General features: G+C 47.0%; 1 protein-coding gene across 1 annotated transcript in view; it reads right to left on the bottom strand.

Annotated features, from left to right (window-relative positions):
- Positions 1-16,614, bottom strand: part of sept3 (septin 3) — a 193,289-nt gene extending 176,675 nt beyond the window's left edge. The window contains exon 1 of the mRNA XM_041177592.1: positions 16,515-16,614. The gene's annotated coding sequence lies outside the window, so the exon portion shown is untranslated. The remainder of the gene's footprint in view (positions 1-16,514) is intronic.
- Positions 16,615-18,090: the final 1,476 nt, after the last annotated feature.

Below are 18,090 nucleotides of genomic sequence, written 5' to 3'. Positions count from 1 at the left end.
GGTGTTTGGGTTGGGTTATGGCGTTTGGGCTCAGATAAGGTGATTGGACTGAGTTAGGGTGTTTTTGTTGGGCTAGGGTGTTTGGGCTGGGTTAGGGTGTTTGGGCTGGCTTGGAGTGTTTGGGTTGGGTTGGAGTGTTTGGGTTGGGTTAGGTTGTTTGTGTTGGGTTAGGGTGTATGTGTTGGGTTAGGGTGTTTGGGCTGGGTTAGGGTGATTGGGCTGGGTTAGGTTGTTAGTGCTGAGTTAGGGCGTTTGGGTTGGGTTAGGGTGTTTGGGCAGAGTTAGGATGCTTAGGCTGAGAGGGTGTTTGGGCCGGGTTGGAATTTTTGGGTTGGGTTAGGGTGATTGGGCAGAGTTAGGGTGCTTGGGCTGAGAGTGTGCTTCGGCCGGTTTGGTATTTTTGGGTTGGGTTAGGGTGTTTGGGCTGGGTTAGGGTGTTTGGGCAGATTTAGGTTGTTTGGGTTGGGTTAGGGTTTTTAGGCTGTGTTAGGATGTTTGGGCTGGGTTAGGATGTTTGGGCTGAGTTAGGGTGTTTGGGTTGGGTTAGGGCGTTTGGGCTCAGTTAGGGTGTTTGTGTTGGGTTAGGGTGTTTGGGTTGCGTTAGGGTGTTTGGATTGGGTTAGGGTGTTTTGGCTCAGTTAGGGTGTTTGGGCTGAGTTAGGTTGTTTGTGTTGGGTTAGGGTGTTTGTGTTGGGTTAGGGTGTTTGTTCTGGGTTAGGGTGTTTGGGCTGGGTTAGGGTGATTGGGCTGAGTTAGGTTGTTAGGGCTGAGTTAGGGTGTCTGAGTTGGGTTTGGGTGTTTGGGCAGAGTTAGGGTGCTTGGGCTGAGAGGGTGTTTGGGCCGGGTTGGGATTTTTGGGTTGGGTTTGGGTGTTTGGGCTGGGTTAGGGTGTTTGGGCAGATTTAGGATGTTGGGGTTGGGTTAGGTTTTTTAGGCTGTGTTAGGATGTTTGGGCTGGGTTAGGATGTTTGGGCTGAGTTAGGGTGTTTGGGTTGGGTTAGGGTGTTTGGGTTGGGTTAGGGTGGTTGGGTTGGGTTAGTGTGTTGGGGTTTGGTTAGGGTGTTCGTGTTGGGCTAGGGTGTTTTGGCTCAGTTAGGGTGTTTGGGTTAGGTTAGGGTGTTTGGGTTGTGTTAGGGTGTTTGGGTTGTGTTAGGTTGTTTGGGTTCAGTTAGGGTGTGTGGGTTGGATTTGGGTATTTGGGTTGGGTTATGGCGTTTGGGCTCAGTTAGGGTGTTTGGACTGCGTTCGGGTGTTTGTGTTGGGTTAGGGTGTTTGGGCTCAGTTAGGGTGTTTGAGTTGGGTTAGGGTGATTGGACTGAGTTAGGGTGTTTGTGTTGGGTTAGGGTGATTGGACTGGGTCAGGGTGTTTGGGCTGGGTTAGGCTGTTTGGCCTGGGTTAGGGTGTTTGTGCTGGGTTGGAGTGTTTGGGTTGGGTGGGAGTGTTTGAGTTGGGTTAGGGTGATTGGGCTGAGTTAGGTAGTTTGGGCAGAGTTAGGGTGTTTGGGTTGAGTTTGGGTAATTGGGCAGAGTTTGGGTGCTTGGGCTGAGTTAGGGTGTTTCGGCCGGTCTGGGGTTTTTGGGTTGGGTTAGGGTGTTTGGGCAGATTTAGGGTGTTTGTTTTGGGTTAGGGATTTTAGGCTGGGTTAGGATGTTGGGCTGAGTTAGGGTATTTAGGATGGGTTAGGGTGTTTGGGTTGGGTTAGGGTGTTTGGGTTGGGTTAGGGTGTTTGGGCTCAGCTAGAGTGTTTGGGTTGGGTTAGGGTGTTAGGGCTGTGTTAGGGTGTTTGTGCAGATTTAGGCTGTTTGGGCTGGGTTAGGGTGTTTGGGTTGGATTAGGGTGTTTGGGTTGGGTTAGGGTGTTTGGGTTCAGTTAGGGTTTTTGGGTTGGACTGGGGTGTTTGGGTTGGGTTATGGCGTTTGGGTTCAGATAAGGTGATTGGACTGAGTTAGGGTGTTTGTGTTGGGTTAGGGTGTTTGGGCTGGGTTAGGGTGTTTGGGCTGGCTTGGAGTGTTTGGGTTGGGTTAGCTTGTTTGTGTTGGGTTAGGGTGTTTGTGTTGGGTTAGGGTGTTTGGGCTGAGTTAGGGTGTTTGTGTTGGGCTAGGGTGTTTGTGTTGGGTTAGGGTGTTTGGGCTGTGTTAGGGTGATTGGGCTGAGTTAGGTTGTTTGGGCTGAGTTAGCATGTTTGAGTTGGGTTAGGGTTTTTGGGCAGAGATAGGGTGCTTGGGCTGAGAGGGTGTTTGGGCCGGGTTGGGATTTTTGGGTTGGGCTAGGGTGTTTTAGCTGGGTTTAGGTGTTTGGGCAGATTTAGGATGTTTGGGTTGGGTTAGGTTTTGTAGGCTGGTTTAGGATGTTTGGGCTGAGTCAGGGTGTTTGGGTTGGGTTAGGGTGTTTGGGTTGGTTTAGGGTGTTTTGGCTCAGTTAGGGTGTTTGGGTTGGGTTAGGGTGTTTGGGTTGCGTTAGGGTGTTTGGGTTGGGTTAGTGTGTTTTGGCTCAGTTAGGGTGTTTGGGTTGGGTTAGGTTGTTTGTGTTGGGTTAGGGTGTTTGGGCTGGGTTAGGGTGTTTGGATTGGGTTAGGGTGTTTGTGTTGGGTTAGGGTGTTTGGGCTGAGTTACGGTGTTTGGGTTGGGTTAGGGTGTTTGGTTTGGGTTAGTGTGATTGTGTTGGGTTAGGGTGTTTGGGCTGGGTTAGGGTGTTTGGATTGGGTTAGGGTGTTTGTGTTGGGTTAGGGTGTTTGGGCTGGGTTAGGGTGTTTGTGTTGGGTTAGGGTGTTTGGGTTGGGTTAGGGTGATTGTGTTGGGTTAGGGTGTTTGTGTTGGGTTACGGTGTTTGTGTTGGGTTAGGGTGTTTGGGTTGGATTAGGGTGTTTGGGTTGGGTTAGGTTGTTTGGATTGGGTTAGGGTGATTGGATCGAGTTAGGGTGTTTGTGTTGGGTAAGTGTGATTGGGCTGGGTTCGGGGGTTTGGGCTGGATTAGGCTGTTTGAGCTGTTTTGGGTTGTTTGGGATGGGTTAGAATGATTGGGCTGTGTTAGGGTGTTTGGGTTCAGTTAGTGTGTTTGCGCTGGGTTAGTGTGTTTGTGTTGGGTTATGGTGTTTGGGCTTGGTTAGTGTGTTTGGGCTGAGTCAGGGTGTTTGGGTTCAGTTAGGGTGTTTGTTTTGGGTTAGGGTGTTTGGGTTGGGTTAGGGTGTTTGGGCTGGGTTAGGGTGATTACGCTGGGTTAGTTTGTTTGGGCTGGGTTAGTGTGTTTGAGTTAGGTTAGGTCGTTTGGGTTGGGTTAGGGTGATTAGGCTGAGTTAGGGTGTTTGGGCTGGGTTAGGGTAATTAGGCTGAGTTAGGGTGATAGGGCTGAGTTAGGGTGTTTGAGTTGGGTTAGGGTGTTTGGGCTGTGTTAGGGTGTTTGGGTTGGGTTAGGGTGTTTGGGTTGGGTTAGGGTGATTGCGCTGGATTAGTTTGTTTGGGCTGGGTTATTGTGTTTGAGTTGGGTTAGGGTGTTTGAGTTGGGTTAGGGCGTTTGGGTTGGGTTAGGGTGTTTGGGCTGGGTTACGGTGTTTGGGCAGAGTTAGTGTATTTGGGCTGGGTTAGGGTGATTAGGCTGAGTTAAGGTGTTTGTGTTGGGTTAGGGTGTTTGGGCTGAGTTCGGGTGTTTGGGCTGGGTTAGGGTGTTTGGGCTGGGTTAGGGTGTTTGGGCAGAGTTAGGGTGTTTGGGCAGAGTTAGGGTGTTTGGGCAGAGTTAGGGTGTTTGGGCTGTGTTAGGGTGTTTGGGTTGGGTTAGGGTGTTTGGGTTGGGTTAGGGTGATTGCGCTGGATTAGTTTGTTTGGGCTGGGTTATTGTGTTTGAGTTGGGTTAGGGTGTTTGAGTTGGGTTAGGGCGTTTGGGTTGGGTTAGGGTGTTTGGGCTGGGTTACGGTGTTTGGGCAGAGTTAGTGTATTTGGGCTGGGTTAGGGTGATTAGGCTGAGTTAAGGTGTTTGTGTTGGGTTAGGGTGTTTGGGCTGAGTTCGGGTGTTTGGGCTGGGTTAGGGTGTTTGGGCTGGGTTAGGGTGTTTGGGCAGAGTTAGGGTGTTTGGGCAGAGTTAGGGTGTTTGGGCAGAGTTAGGTTGTTTGGGTTGGGTTAGGGTGTTTGGGCTGTGTTATTGTGTTTGGGCTGAGTTAGGCTGTTTAGGCTGGGTTAGGGTGTTTGGGCTGGGTTAGGGTGTTTGGGCTGAGTTAGGGTGTTTGGGCTGAGTTAGGGTGTTTGGGCAGAGTTAGGGTGATTGCGCTGGGTTAGTGTATTTGGGCTGGGTTAGGGTGTTTGGGCAGAGTCAGGGTGTTTGTGTTGAGTTAGGGTGTTTGGTTTGGGTTAGGGTGTTTGGGCTGTGTTATTGTGTTTGGGCTGAGTTAGGCTGTTTAGGCTGGGTTAGGGTGTTTGGGCTGGGTTAGGGTGTTTGGGCTGGGTTAGGGTGTTTGGGCTGGGTTATGGTGATTGGGCTGAGTTACGGTGTTTGGGCTGAGTTACGGTGTTTGTGTTGGGTTAGGGTGTTTGGGTTGGGTTAGGGTGTTTGTGTTGGGTTAGTGTGTTTGGGCTGAGTTAGGGTGTTTGGGCTGGGTTAGGGTGTTTGGGCTGGGTTATGGTGATTGGGCTGAGTTACGGTTTTTGGGCTGAGTTGTGTGTTTGGGCTGAGTTAGGGTGTTTGGGCTGGGTTGGGGTGTTTGGATTGGGTTGGAGTGTTTCGCTGGTTTAGGGTGTTTGGGCTGGGTTAGGGTGTTTGTGTTGGATTAATGTGTTTGGGCGGGTTGGGGTATTTGGGCTGAGTTTGGGTGTTTGGGTTGGCTTAGGGTGTTTGAGTTGGGTTAGGGTGTTTGTGCTGGTTTAGGGTCTTTGGGTTGCGTTATGGTGTTTGGTTTGGGTTAGGGTGTTTGGGCTGGGTTACGGTGTTTGGGTTGGGTTAGGGTGTTTGTGTTGGGTTAGTGTGTTTGTGCTGAGTTAGGGTGTTTGGGCTGGGTTAGGGTGTTTGGGCTGACTTAGGGTGTTTGGGCTGGGTTAGGGTGTTTGGGTTTGGGTTAGTTTGTTTGGGCTGGGTTAGGGTATTTGGGCTGACTTAGGGTGTTTGGGCTGGGTTAGGGTATTTGGGTTTGGGTTAGTGTGTTTTGGTTGGGTTAGGGTGTTTGGGCTGGGTTAGGGTGTTTAGGTTTGGGTTAGTGTGTTTTGGTTGGGTTAAGGTGATTGGGCTGGGTTAGTGTGTTTGGGTTGGGTTAGTGTGTTTGGGTTGGGTTAGTGTGTTTTGGCTGGGTTAGGGTCTTTGGGCTGAGTTAGGGTGTTTGGGCTGAGTTACGGTGTTTGGGCTGAGTTAGGGTATTTGGGTTTGGGTTAGGGTGTCTGGGTTAGTGTTGGAGAGGTATGGTTAGGGCTAGGTTAAGATTTTAGTCTTACAGTTAGGATGTTAGGGTTATGGTGTTTTGATTAGGGTTAGATTAGTGTGTTAGGGTTATAGTTAGGATTAGGGTGTTTGCGTTAGGATAAGGGTGATGAAGGGATATGGTTTTTGATGATGGATTTAATATGAAGTTTGGTTCCCTGCACTGACTGAAGCAGGATTCATTCTGACACAATATGGATCTGCCTGAGCACACAACAAGGCAAAGTTTCTTTCTTCAGGTCAATGTTTAATTGGAGTGTTCCCTGTCAGAGCTTACAACTGACTGTTAGGCAGGCAACCTGACAGCACAGAACTGGTGGTGGGACCTGGGGAAATGGTGGGGAGATCAGCTGAGGTTTATTGCCAGACATGGAAACTCATGTGTACAGATGATACCAGTGAGGGAAAGGAGCACATCAGGAGGAAAAGGACCAATGATCAATCCTTTGCAGGTGATAGTCAATGATTAGGAGATGCAAGGGACCTAAATTAACACACATGGAATTGCTCCAATCTTATTAGGCCTCTCTTTATTGATCTGTTCAGGGTCAGTTTTGCAGAGGAGATTACATTCTCTTATGTAAGCTCTTCGAGGGGACGGCCTCATAGTCTGAACCAGAATTTGCAATAGAGATTATTTAACATCAGTTTCCTTGTCTGATTTTTTGAACTGTTCTGCTTAATATGGTTGGGAGTGTTTGACTGAAGAGATTGTTGCATCTGACTGTGAGATGAACTGTCTTCCTGACTGTTGAGGTGTCACAATTGCTGAATCTCACTGGGTTAAAAACTGTGCATTTCTACTGATAATAACTCAGCTCCCAATAGGACAGACAGCAAAGCTAAGAACAAAATAACAGCAAAAGATAAAAGAATCCTCAGGACAAGTAACATCGTATTTCAAAAGGGACATGCACCCACCTTATAATAAAAAGAACTTGCATTTATATTCCAGCTTCCATGTGCTCAGCTAATCACTGAGGACATCACAGCTAACCCCACAAACAGCAAAACTCACAAATAGAATCCCTGTTAAATAGGGGTCCTGACCAGCAAAGTCATCCTTAAACAGTTTACAAACATACAAATTAGGAGCAGGAGTAGGCCACTCAGCCCCTCGAGCCTGCTCTCCCATTCAATAAGATCATAGCTGATCTGATTGTGACCTCAACTCTACATTCCACCTACTCCCGCTAACCTTCGAAGTAACCTCCTTCAAGAATCTTGTTCGAGAACTCTTTGAAAGAGCAATTTGCATCATCTGGGATCTTCTTAAAGAGGGAGAGTTACAGCATCAGCTTCCTCTTTATTGTGGAACTTCTTCCAAGCAGGAATCTCACCATCACAGCTACTTTCAAAGAGAGAGTGCCACCATTTAGAAGTCTTGCTGCAGCTGTATGGCACATTGCTGAGGCCACACCTAGAGTATCATGTATAGTTTTGGCCTCCTTACTTAAGGTGGGATATACTTGCATTGAAAGCAGTTCAGACAAGGTTCACAGGGCTGATTCCGGGGATGAAGGAATTTTCTTATGAGGAAAGGTTGAGCAAGTTGGGCCTGTACTCATTGGAGTTTAGAAAAATGGGAGATGAATATTGAAATAGAGGGCTTTACAGGGTAGATGCTGGGTCATTGAATATATTCAAGGCTGAGCAGGCAATTTTTTTTGATTGACAAGGGGTCAAGGTTTATGGGATCAGACAGGAAAGTGGAGCTCAGAGGCCACAGTCAAGTCAGCCATGATCTCATTGAAAGACGGAGCAGGCTCGAGGGGCTGAATGGCCTACTCCTGCTCCTATTTTTAATGTTAAGTAAAGATAACAAACCATCAGGATTCTTTTAAAAGAGGGAGTGTCACAATTGGGATCCCTTTAAAAGAAAGGGTTTTGGTGTTCGAACCTCTTTTCCTGATTGATCCAAACCACGAGGATCCCTTTCAGAGGTGGTGTCTCAAAATGGTTCCCTTTTGAGCAGAGATCTCTCACTTTTGGAGATCCCGCCTCAGAACCCACCTGTTGTTTCCATATAAACGACTTATCCCTGGGAATCCTGGAGCCTTCTTCTGAAGTTACAGTGGAAGATTGGTAGAAACCCCCTCAGAAATTTTACCCGTATCCCCGCCATCAGATCAGTCCATTCCTTTCAAAGGTGAGAGGTTATTATTGGGAGGTGGCTGTTTGTGTATTTTAATATTGGGGAACAGTGACACTCTGGAGGCGTTCTTGGGTTGATTTACAATCTGACAGTTTGTGACAGGAAACACTTCTTCCATACTGTGCGCATCTATATGTCAGCATATAGGGTGGTTAGGCAAGCACTGCTGCCAAGAAGCTAAATCTCACTTCATTATTGGGATAGCTTCCTTACAGACAGTTTCATCATCCACAGCCTTTTTGAATATCAACATTGAGACACCGTTTACAGAGGGAGTTTTACCAATAGGGACATTTTTAAAGAGGGAATGTCTCCAATGAGAAGCCTGTGTCTCACATCAACGTTAGATGTGAGACTGAAACATTGTTAAAGAGACTATTATCACACTTTGACTCAGGGGTAAACCATGCAACCACCCAAGCATCCTTCAACCTGGCACCATATAAATCTCCAGCAATTTAAAATTTTACATTCACCCTCGACCTCCTCCATAGACAAAACCCGAAAGAGGCCTGTTTGGGCAGCAACGTCTGGTTTTACTGCTACCCAGGTGTCCTTCGTGTCAAAAGAGTGAGAAGCTACAGCCCCCAAAGTCGCTGCTGGATGTCATATCGAGAATAAACAGAGCTATCGGTAATAACGGCACTGCTTAACGGTCCCAATTCACCAGCTGAACGGCAACACACAGCACACTCGATCTGCCCATTAACGGGTAGCACTGTTTGTGCCCAGCCACACACTGGCGGATTCCCTCTGCCCTCTCGCCTTACAGTGGGGAGATTTCCCCATTGACTGGCAGTCACTTGAAAGAAGCAGCAGACATTGACACTGAGACAACCCGTAATTATTGCACTGAAGCAAGCCGTACATTATAGACAAAGCTTTCAAATTAGGAACAGGCTGTAAGCAGTGACTAGAGTCGGTGGTATATACAATAACGAATAATACATTGATTGTATCTCTAAATTAATTAAAAATTGCGAATCTTGTCAGATTCATTTATTTCCAAAGCAAAACTCGATTTTTTCTTCCCCCTTCTCTCAGTTTCTCGAGCAGGGAAACACCCCAATAGCAGCTGTGGAGGAATATTACAATACAACATGGAACATAAAAAAGCTGAGCTTTTGGAAAGCAGGTTTAGTAACTGAGAGAGTGATGGAGCAGGCTGAATACAGCCAGCATCAGCACTGAGGCACATAGAACACAACAAAGAAATGGAGGAAAATCAGTTACCTTTCCACATCTGGGAGGGCTGTTCACACCTATAGCGATGCCTAATTTTAAAAAAAAATCTCCTTCCTGCTGTAAGAATCTTTCAAATATTATATCGATTTAACCTGATATTATATTGTTGTGTTTCCCGGGATCCTGGCCCACAGAGATATTGTCTGACACTGATGTCACGTGACCAGAATATTAATTGATTCTGGCTCCATCATTACAGCTCCTGATCCACCCTTGTCTCCCTTTGGAGACACTCTCTCCTCCTGCTAACAGCTGAGACCCCCAGCCCCAAAGCTGCCGTCAGCAGCCTCAGCACGGGTGAGGATGTAGAGCAGCTTCAGTGATGCTAATCATTCGGGTGCCGGGAGTGAGCTGCAGTTTCCAGGCAGTGTTAACTCTTGGTGTCCAACACCATCAAAACATTTAATTTTTTTATCTTTTGCAAAAGGTCCTGTATTTTCTGCCCATTGAGAATTTGCACTGACCTGAGTTTGCACTGGGTGCCAAGCTCCCCCTCCCTTCCTGGGCTGAGGCCACCCTCACAGAATGAGCAAAGCCTGTAGATTATCAGTGAGATATTTGACTGTAGTGGCATCACAGATGACACTGCTCTCAAACATCTGCCAATGGGGGAGGGGCGGGTGGTTCCTTGAGTAATGTTATAAAGCAACAAATGCCAATGGGCAGATGCTAATGAAACATTTACTTTATTCAATTTACTAATCAGGGTGAACTCAATGGATGTGTTTCTGTCCAAATGTTAACATCTGTTGTTCTTTCCCCCTCTTGCTGCAGCTCCCAGACCGGGTGTGATGACCTGCATCCACATATTTGCCAGTGTAATTCTGAACCAGGTCAGGGGGTATGTGCAGACATTGTACAGCCTGGTATAATGCCCCTTGCTCACAGGGCAAGATTTAATGTTTTCCCCTCAGGAACTGAGGTACAAGTGTTTTCTGCTTTAAAGCAGCAATAGATCATTCCATACATTTCTATTCCGTCTCTCCAGACCCCACTCAGCCTCACGCACGGTGGGATAACACCATTTACTGTACTCAAGTCTGTCTCGCTCACCTGCCTTACAGCAGTGGTGAGGAAGCACATGGGTGAAGTGAGGAGACAGGACAAGAGTAAATGGGCACAGACTGTGTAAGGTGAGAGCAACTAATGCCATTCATTTCTGCCAATGCAGCAGCCCATCCTAAAAACCTCTTGGCACAAAAACAAGAAGTGCTGGAAAAACTCAGCAGGTCTGACAGCTTCTGTGGAGAAAAGGACACAGTCAATGTTTCAAGCCTGTATCAGAACTCGAAACGTTAACTTCGTCTCTCTCTTTCTCCTCAGATGTTGTCAGACCCGCTGAGTTTTTCCGGCACTTCTTGTTTCTGTTTCAGATTTCCAGCATCCGCAGTATTTATCTTAGTGCAAGACCTCTTGGTGTTTCTCAATGTTAAAGAATTCAACCTCACCCAGCTCCCTGAAGCAACAACCAAGTTAGTGTTAAAGAAAAGACTCAAATTCAAATCACGTCTTTCATGATGTTACAGCCTGCCGCCCGACCAGTGAGGTCCTTCTGGGGTACGAGTGCATCATTAACATGGCTTCAAACTGCACCCTGGCAGCTGATGGAAATTGAATCCAATTAATAAATCTGGAAGATAAAGCTGGTCTCAGTGATGGAGAGAAGATTAGCAGCCACTCTCAGCACAGCAAGATCCCACAAACTGCAGTGAGGTAATGACCAGGTAACCTGTTTTGTTTAGCAATGTTGGTTGGGGAACCGATGTTGGCCAAGGTCACTTTCCTTCCCTTGTTCAAATCAGGCCAACCCTCCTTCAAATAGTGCCATGCGATCCTTTACATTCACCTGAGAAGCAGACAGGGTCTCAGTGTAATGTTTCATCCGAAAGACAGCACCTCCAGCAGTGTAGAACACCCACAGTGCTGCATTGAAGTATCAGTCAGGATTGTCTGGTCTGGAGTGGTACTTGAACTCTTCCAAGGGGCAAAAGTGCTACCCATTAACCCAGAGCTGACACACAATGCTGTCTGTGCTCATGTCAGCTGTACATGTCTCACATCGTTACCTGAGTCATGTCAGCTGTACATGTCTCACATCGTTACCTGAGTCATGTCAGCTGTACATGTCTCACATCGTTACCTGAGTCATGTCAGCTGTACATGTCTCACATCGTTACCTGAGTCATGTCAGCTGTACATGTCTCACATCGTTACCTGAGTCATGTCAGCTGTACATGTCTCACATCGTTACCTGAGTCATGTCAGCTGTACATGTCTCACATCGTTACCTGAGTCATGTCAGCTGTACATGTCTCACATCGTTACCTGAGTCATGTCAGCTGTACATGTCTCACATCGTTACCTGAGTCAAACATGGCATACAGCATGGTTCCTGCTACGCAGATAACAAAAGCAGACTCCATTTTGTGAGATTTGGCCATAACAGCAATGATTCCATAAATCTCTCAGAGGCTAGAAGCAAGTGGGGATCAGTTACAAACATGCCATCTGTGACTGTGCAGTATTAGAAAGGCCATTCAGCCCTTTGAGATGCTAACCCTCACAACTATGGTGTCCATGTAGTCCTAGGGACAGGTCTTGAACAAATCAGAAATGAGGATCTTGAAGGTCTTGGTCCTTATAAATACTCATGAGACTGGAGAGAATGAGCTGAAGATAGAGAATGATTGAGGATACAGTTAGCAGCTGGATCTCCATTTTTGCTACTGGCACAAACTGGACAAACCTCAGTCTGCAGGAGGTGCCCTGGAAAGGATTTATTGTCATTAAATACAGTCTTTAGAAAAAAAACTCAACCCTGTGAGATCTGTCCTTTGTAAACAACTGACATTAAAAATCCTCCTCTAAATCTCATTGGTGTGGACGATGTTGATATTTCCGCAGTTCAAATATCTGATACATCCCATAATAACCAAATTACTGGGGAGATGATGACATAGTGGTAATGTCACTGGATATCCAGAGGCCCAGACTAATGCTCTGGCGGGGGGGGGGGGGTTCAAATCCCACCACAGCAGCTGGTGGAATTTGAATCCAATTAATAAATCGGTGTCGGTGAAGACTCGATGGGCCGAAGGGCCTCTTCGGCACTGTGTGATTCTGTGATTCTATGAAATCTGGAATATGAAGCCAATCTCAGTAATGGTGACCATGATAACTATCATCAATTGTTGTAAGTCCCACCTGGTTCACTAATGCCCTTTAGGGAAGGAAATCTGCTGTCCTTACCTGGTCTGGCCTACATGTGACTCCAGACCCACAGCAATGTGGTTGATTCTTAACTGCCCTTTGAAATGGCCGAGCAAGACACTCAGTTCAAGGGCCATTAGGGATGGGCAATGAATGCTGGCCTCACCAGTGACACCCACATCCCAGGAAAGAATAAAGACAATGAAGTCTGAGCTGCTCCAATTTATCTGCCAATGTTGACATTACTTCAATTGGAAACGTATCTTTTTCAGCAATTATAGTTCGGTGTTTCCAGCCACCTCAGACACAGACCTATTTGTTCATTTACAAGATTAGGAACTAAATACAGATGGGGAACAGTGATCAGCCCATGTTAACTCACCAATCTAGAAAACTCTACAGTCCTGTCACTGGAACCAGATGACTAACCACTTCCTGTAATGAGGTATCTGTCTTATGGGGAAAGGCTGAGCAGGCTGGGCCTACACTCAATGAGAGGTGGTCTTAGTGAAACATATAAGATTCTGAGGGGGTTTGACAGGGTGAATGCTGAGAGGGTGTTTCCCCTTGTGAGGGAATCTCCCATTTAAGATGGAGATGAGGAGGAATTTCTTCTCTCAGAGTGTCGTTAATCTCTGGAATTCTCTTCCCCAGAAAGAAGTGGAGGCTGGGTCATTGAATATGTTCAAGGCTGAGTTAGACAGATTTTTGATTGACATGGGACTTGAGGGGTATGGGGGACAGGTAGGAAAGCGGAATTGAGGCCACAATCCGATCAGCCTTGATATTATTGAATGACGGAGCAGGCTCGAGGGGCTGAATGGCCTCTTCCTGCTTCTAATTTGTACGTTCATATTTTCTTAAACCAGCTCACCCAATAGTCCATGTATTGACTACTACGTGTGCCTGTGTGTGAAGAACTTTGTGACATCAGTTTGAAATGTCTCCTCCCCCAGTGTCTCCCTGTGGCCTGGAGTAATTCTTTGCACTTACTTTACTATCAAGCAGTTTTCCTCAGCGGAGGCTAGAGACTATATCAACATGTCTGATACTGTATACCTTACATATCCCTGGGTAATGCGGGGATGACACTAGTTTCTAAGTGTGCAATAGGTTTATTTATGAGAGTTTTAAAATATCTCTGCAGTCGCAAAATATCTGCAACATGCTGACAGCTCAGCTTCTAGATCCTTCTGTGCTGTCTGTTTACTTGTCCTCTGAGTCATCACTCAGGCTTAACCAATCTAGCATTGTGAGCAAAAATCAGTTACCAGACTCACATAATCAAACACAGATCAATTAAACCATTGAACATGATAGGTAACATGGATGGAAAGGGGACCCTGCTGGAAAAGTGTGTTTTATCAATGGGAGTGGGACGCAGGGGGCAGTGGGTTTGTATTTGCGAGTCAGCGTACCTCAGCTAGGGAAAAGCCACACTTGAATTTGTCCTATCCTTTTCATTTTTTTAGTGCTGAAGAGCTACACCACTTCCCATCAACTCCCAGTTTTCTTGAAAAACCTCCATGTTTTTCTCTACATTATTCAAGTGATTGGTGACCTTGTGCTGTGTCTATTTATTTTTGGTCCAGGAGGTTGTGTTTAGTGACACCTTTGCCCTGAGCTGAGGGTTTGGTAGCTTAACGACCGTTCCTGAAATGGAGGAGCTTGATCCGCCTCATCGAGGTTGTCCAGTTCCTCAGCAAATCTAGTCCATCCTTAATCCTTTCACTCTGGTCACCATTCTCTAACTCTGCTGTTGGTATCAGTACATAGTGACTTGTAAAGGCCTTTGGAACCATACTGTACACAAGTAAAGAAAACTGCTTGACTGTTCCCTTTGACCTGGAAGTATTTGGGTCATTGATAGTTGTCCATAGTTTGCTAAAGCTGCTTGAGCAGTAAAGAGCATGTTTTGACACTCTGAAGTCTATGCTATTTTGGTACTATCTGATCTTAACAACGAACATCATAGCCTTGGTGCTAATCTCTGTCTTATTCAAGTCCTTATCTCTCATTACATCCTCTCATTTCTACGTCCAAGATAGGGTTGCCAACTCTATCATTCAGAAGGTTTTATCACATGGTCACAGTTTCAAAGTTGTGATCTCCCATTTAAGACGGAGATGAGGAGAAATTTGTTTCTCTCAAATGGTCGTCAGGTTTTGGAATTCTCTTCCCCAGAACGCAGTGGAGGCTGGGTCATTGAATATAGTCAAGGCTGAATTAGGCAGATATTTGATTGACAAAGGGGTCAAGGGTTATGGGGAACACAGAGGAAAGTGGAGTTAAGGCCACAATCAGATTGGCCATGATCTTATTGAATGGTGGAGCAGGCTCAATGGGCTGAATGGCCTACTCCAGCTCCTTTCCCTTAAGATCTTATGATCTGCTCACACCTTCCTGTCATTGGCTGCCCAATGCATCCTTCATCATGGCACCCTGACTTCCCCCAGCCTATCAGCAAGCAAATAGTCTCTTCATTACTTGATCGGATGATATTTGAATATCGGTCAAACAGTCTTTTATCCTCTCTCCAATGTTTTACAACCAGCAAAGAGTAACGTTCAAAGAAAATTAAAAACAAAACACAACTTTTTTAAGGCCTCTCTGATTTTTGTCCTGTGTGTTGCTCACTGCCTAGCAATCCCTAGAGATTCCAGGCCAATCCCGAAGGGTTGGCAACACTAATCTGTGAGCAGATAGCTGAAATAACTATGTTAAGGAGTACCAAATCCAATTCTGCATCTGTCCCCCGTAGGTACCTGAACTTAATTACATTTGAGTTAGAGGTGACTTGATGCCTCCTGTACCTGTGCTGCAGGGTCCCAGGTTACTGGCTAAAAAGAGCGAGGAAGATAAAACAATGAGATCAATTTGCTTTATTTTGATGTGTGGACTTAACTTTCATTTCAATGAGGTCTCAGGACCTGAATTTATTTTTTAAATAAAACTTGGCTGTAGTATGAAACCTAAAAGCATTTTCTCCACTCATTTATTGTACAAACTGTGACAGGTCCTTTATACTTAGAGAAAACAGGGTTTGTTCACATTGTGGAGTGGATCTGATGCTTAGTCTGTAGCATGAGGTGCAGGTTCCAAATCCCACTCCATCAGTGCCAGTGAATGGAGGCTGGAGCTGTGGGTTAGTATCTACTCATCGTATGGGTTGTGGGAGCCCAGAAAACCCTTGGATGAGAACAGCCTCCTTCTTGACCGGCATAAAGATGGTTGCAGCCATCGATGGAGTGTCCATGTCATGATGCATTCATCAGCCTGTGCGTCACTACTCTCTAACAGAAAAGGATGAAGATACAGCAAGAAGCCACATTATCATTGGGTTCAGATTAGGGGCCTCTCACAGTAGAATTGGATGACGCCCCCAGCCCTGTACTGTTGAATGAGCAGGCAGAGTGAGAGAACATGAACAGAATGAGACAGTCAGATGGGTTGTGGAGAGAGATGTGGGGTAAGGAGTGAGAGAGAGAAAGCACCTCCGATATAGAGTTTGGAATTGAAACTGTCACACCAATGGTTGCACACTGCTAGTTAAGATGTCGAATTTACACAGCACCACTTGAACAGCCTGTTTCTTTTAATAGATGTGATGTTGGTAGCTGTGAGACTCGGTGTTCTTTGTGGCCTGTCAGTCGAGGTATTTTTGAAAATCTGCAGCCACAAATGCTCTTTTCGATTTAGTCAGCAGCCTGATCCAGCAGTGTCTGGCCTGCTCTGCAGCACTGGCACAGATGCAGAATGTTATTTGCTGCTTCACTCCAAGCTGTGTTTCCATCTGCACATCTGATCCCTTAACAAGGCTGTTTCATCCTCATTCCAGAACATTACCCACTGGTCCATCACTGCTTGTAAGCCCCCCAGACTAGGCCTCCAGCCCCAATGTCTCGAACACTCTGCTCGCTGGGTTCCCGACTCCAGAACACACTTGTCACTCTGTGTGACTCTGACAGATAAACGTCGAGCCTGTCCACAATCCCATCACCCCCTCCTCTCCCACAATGCCACTTCCCCCCTCCCAGAATTCCATTACCCATGCCCTCACCCACACAGTTCCCAGTCCATTAACTGTACGCGTGTCACGTTCTAGCTGACTCAACCTGGTTGGGTAAATTGACTTGATGTCAAATCCCCCTGTAGCACTGCCTCGCCTGGGCTCAGTGAGCCTCCCCTGCTAAATATGATGCTGCACTCTGCTCCAGTCCCCTGAGGCCACAATACTCCTTGTTCCCTGCTCACTCCGCTCTCCCACTTTTCTCTCCCATTCGCTGCAGCTCCCTCCCCCACTGTGGGGGAGTGTCACTCTCCCACTGTCCCAAGCTATTTAAAAACCCTGCCCTTGGATTGTGATCCCCCTGACTCATCCCCAATTCTCCTTTTCTGTCCACTCACTGTTTGTTTTCTCTCTGTTCCTACAGTGCTGACTGTAGCATTACAGAAATGCAAGACATTGCAAAACAGCGCAGTTTTAAAAAAAAAGAATTGCATACTCACAGCCTCCCTAGCTGGGCCTTTCGCTGTGGTTTGTTTTGAAAGCTACACTAGCTGATATGAATCAGTGACGTGCTGAGTTGCTTGGCATACTTCCCCTCCATTGGCCCGAGGCCTCTATCTCCCAGAAACATGGCACGTGGAGAGGACTGATAAGGAATTGCTAACAGCTGTGCACTCGAACCCCCTGCGCTGCACGTCACTAGCTTGATGTCGGCCTACGACAGGCCCGCTTCCCAGAAGACCCAGCGGCTGCCCATCCCACAAGACTCTGCTGCACGGTGGCCATGTTTAGTGCCTGGGTGGATTTGGGTTGCCCCCAGACGCTTGCTCTGCTGTACAACCGACCACTTTGGCAAGGGTTTCATCTCCTATCAAAGCTGGAACAAGGCGAGAGATTTGAGGTGGTTAACTCATCAGGCGCCGCAGAGATGGCATGTCGGTCCTGATTCCCGATTAGGCTGTTGACCAGTTTTTTTGGGAATGAGGTTTCCCTACCCCCTTCCGCTGGCAGCAGGGATGGTGAGTCCTTGTTAACGTTGGCAGTGGGTGAGGCCTGGCACCTCGCCCGATCCTGCCTTCAGCGCTGGACATCGTTTCCCATGGTTACCATGGGAGGATTCCAGGAAGCAGCAGACAACCAGTCTGGGTTTCCCCAATAGCAGGCGCAGCAATCATGGCCCATCCACCCACTATTTAATTCTACCCCCTGCCCCCTGACCTTCCCCTCCCACCCCCAACTTCCTGTGTTGGCTCTGCTGTTCCCCTCATGGGGGAATCTAGAACTAGGGGCACAGTTTAAAAATTAAGACATGGACGAAGAGGAATTTCTTCTGTCAGAGGGTCATTAGTCTGTGGAATTCTCTTCCTCAGAGAGCAGTGGAGGCTGGGTCATTGAATAGATTCAAGGCTGAGTTAGACAAATTTTCGATGGGCAAGGGAGTGAAGGATTATGGGTCATAGGCAGGAAAGTGAAGTTAAAGCCACAATCAGATCAGCCGGGATCTTATTGAATGACAGAGCAGGCTCAAGGGGCTGAATGGCTGACTCCTGTTCCTATTATGTTCTTGTTCTAGGATATCAATATGTCAAGCTTCAGGAGACAGCCACCATCTTTATCTGTAACAGAGGTGGGATGTTACAGCTGGCCAACAGAGCAGGGGGAAGGTGCAGTGGTGGGGGGGGTGGGGGGCTCCACTTTGGCAGTGGGAACCTACAGCCTGCTTACCATATTCACAGGAGGAAATGAAATGTGATTCTGAAACAGGAGACTGAGTGGTTGATCCAGAGGGAGTGGTGCAGGTATCCTGGCTTCTGGAAGTATGTTCTTTGGGTCCCAGGAGGCTCCCTCTGAACCCTATGAAGGGCCTTTCCTCATGTGTAGGCCTTGTCAGTAGATAATCTGTATGGAAGGAATATCAATTCAACCTTACTAACCCAGAAACAATGAGGCCACCTCGTGCAGCAACCCTGGTGATTGGGGTTAATCTGGATCCTTCCCTAGTCAGGCACTGACAGTGCAGTTACCAGTCAAACAGCATTTGGGCTTGCAAGGTTGGAAAATAATACATAGCTAAAA

The sequence above is a fragment of the Carcharodon carcharias genome, chromosome 31 (genome assembly GCF_017639515.1).
Source record: "Carcharodon carcharias isolate sCarCar2 chromosome 31, sCarCar2.pri, whole genome shotgun sequence".
Classification (NCBI taxonomy): domain Eukaryota; kingdom Metazoa; phylum Chordata; class Chondrichthyes; order Lamniformes; family Lamnidae; genus Carcharodon; species Carcharodon carcharias.
The sequence above is the reverse complement of the archived record's forward strand: the minus strand, read 5'-3'. Positions and strand labels throughout refer to the sequence as shown.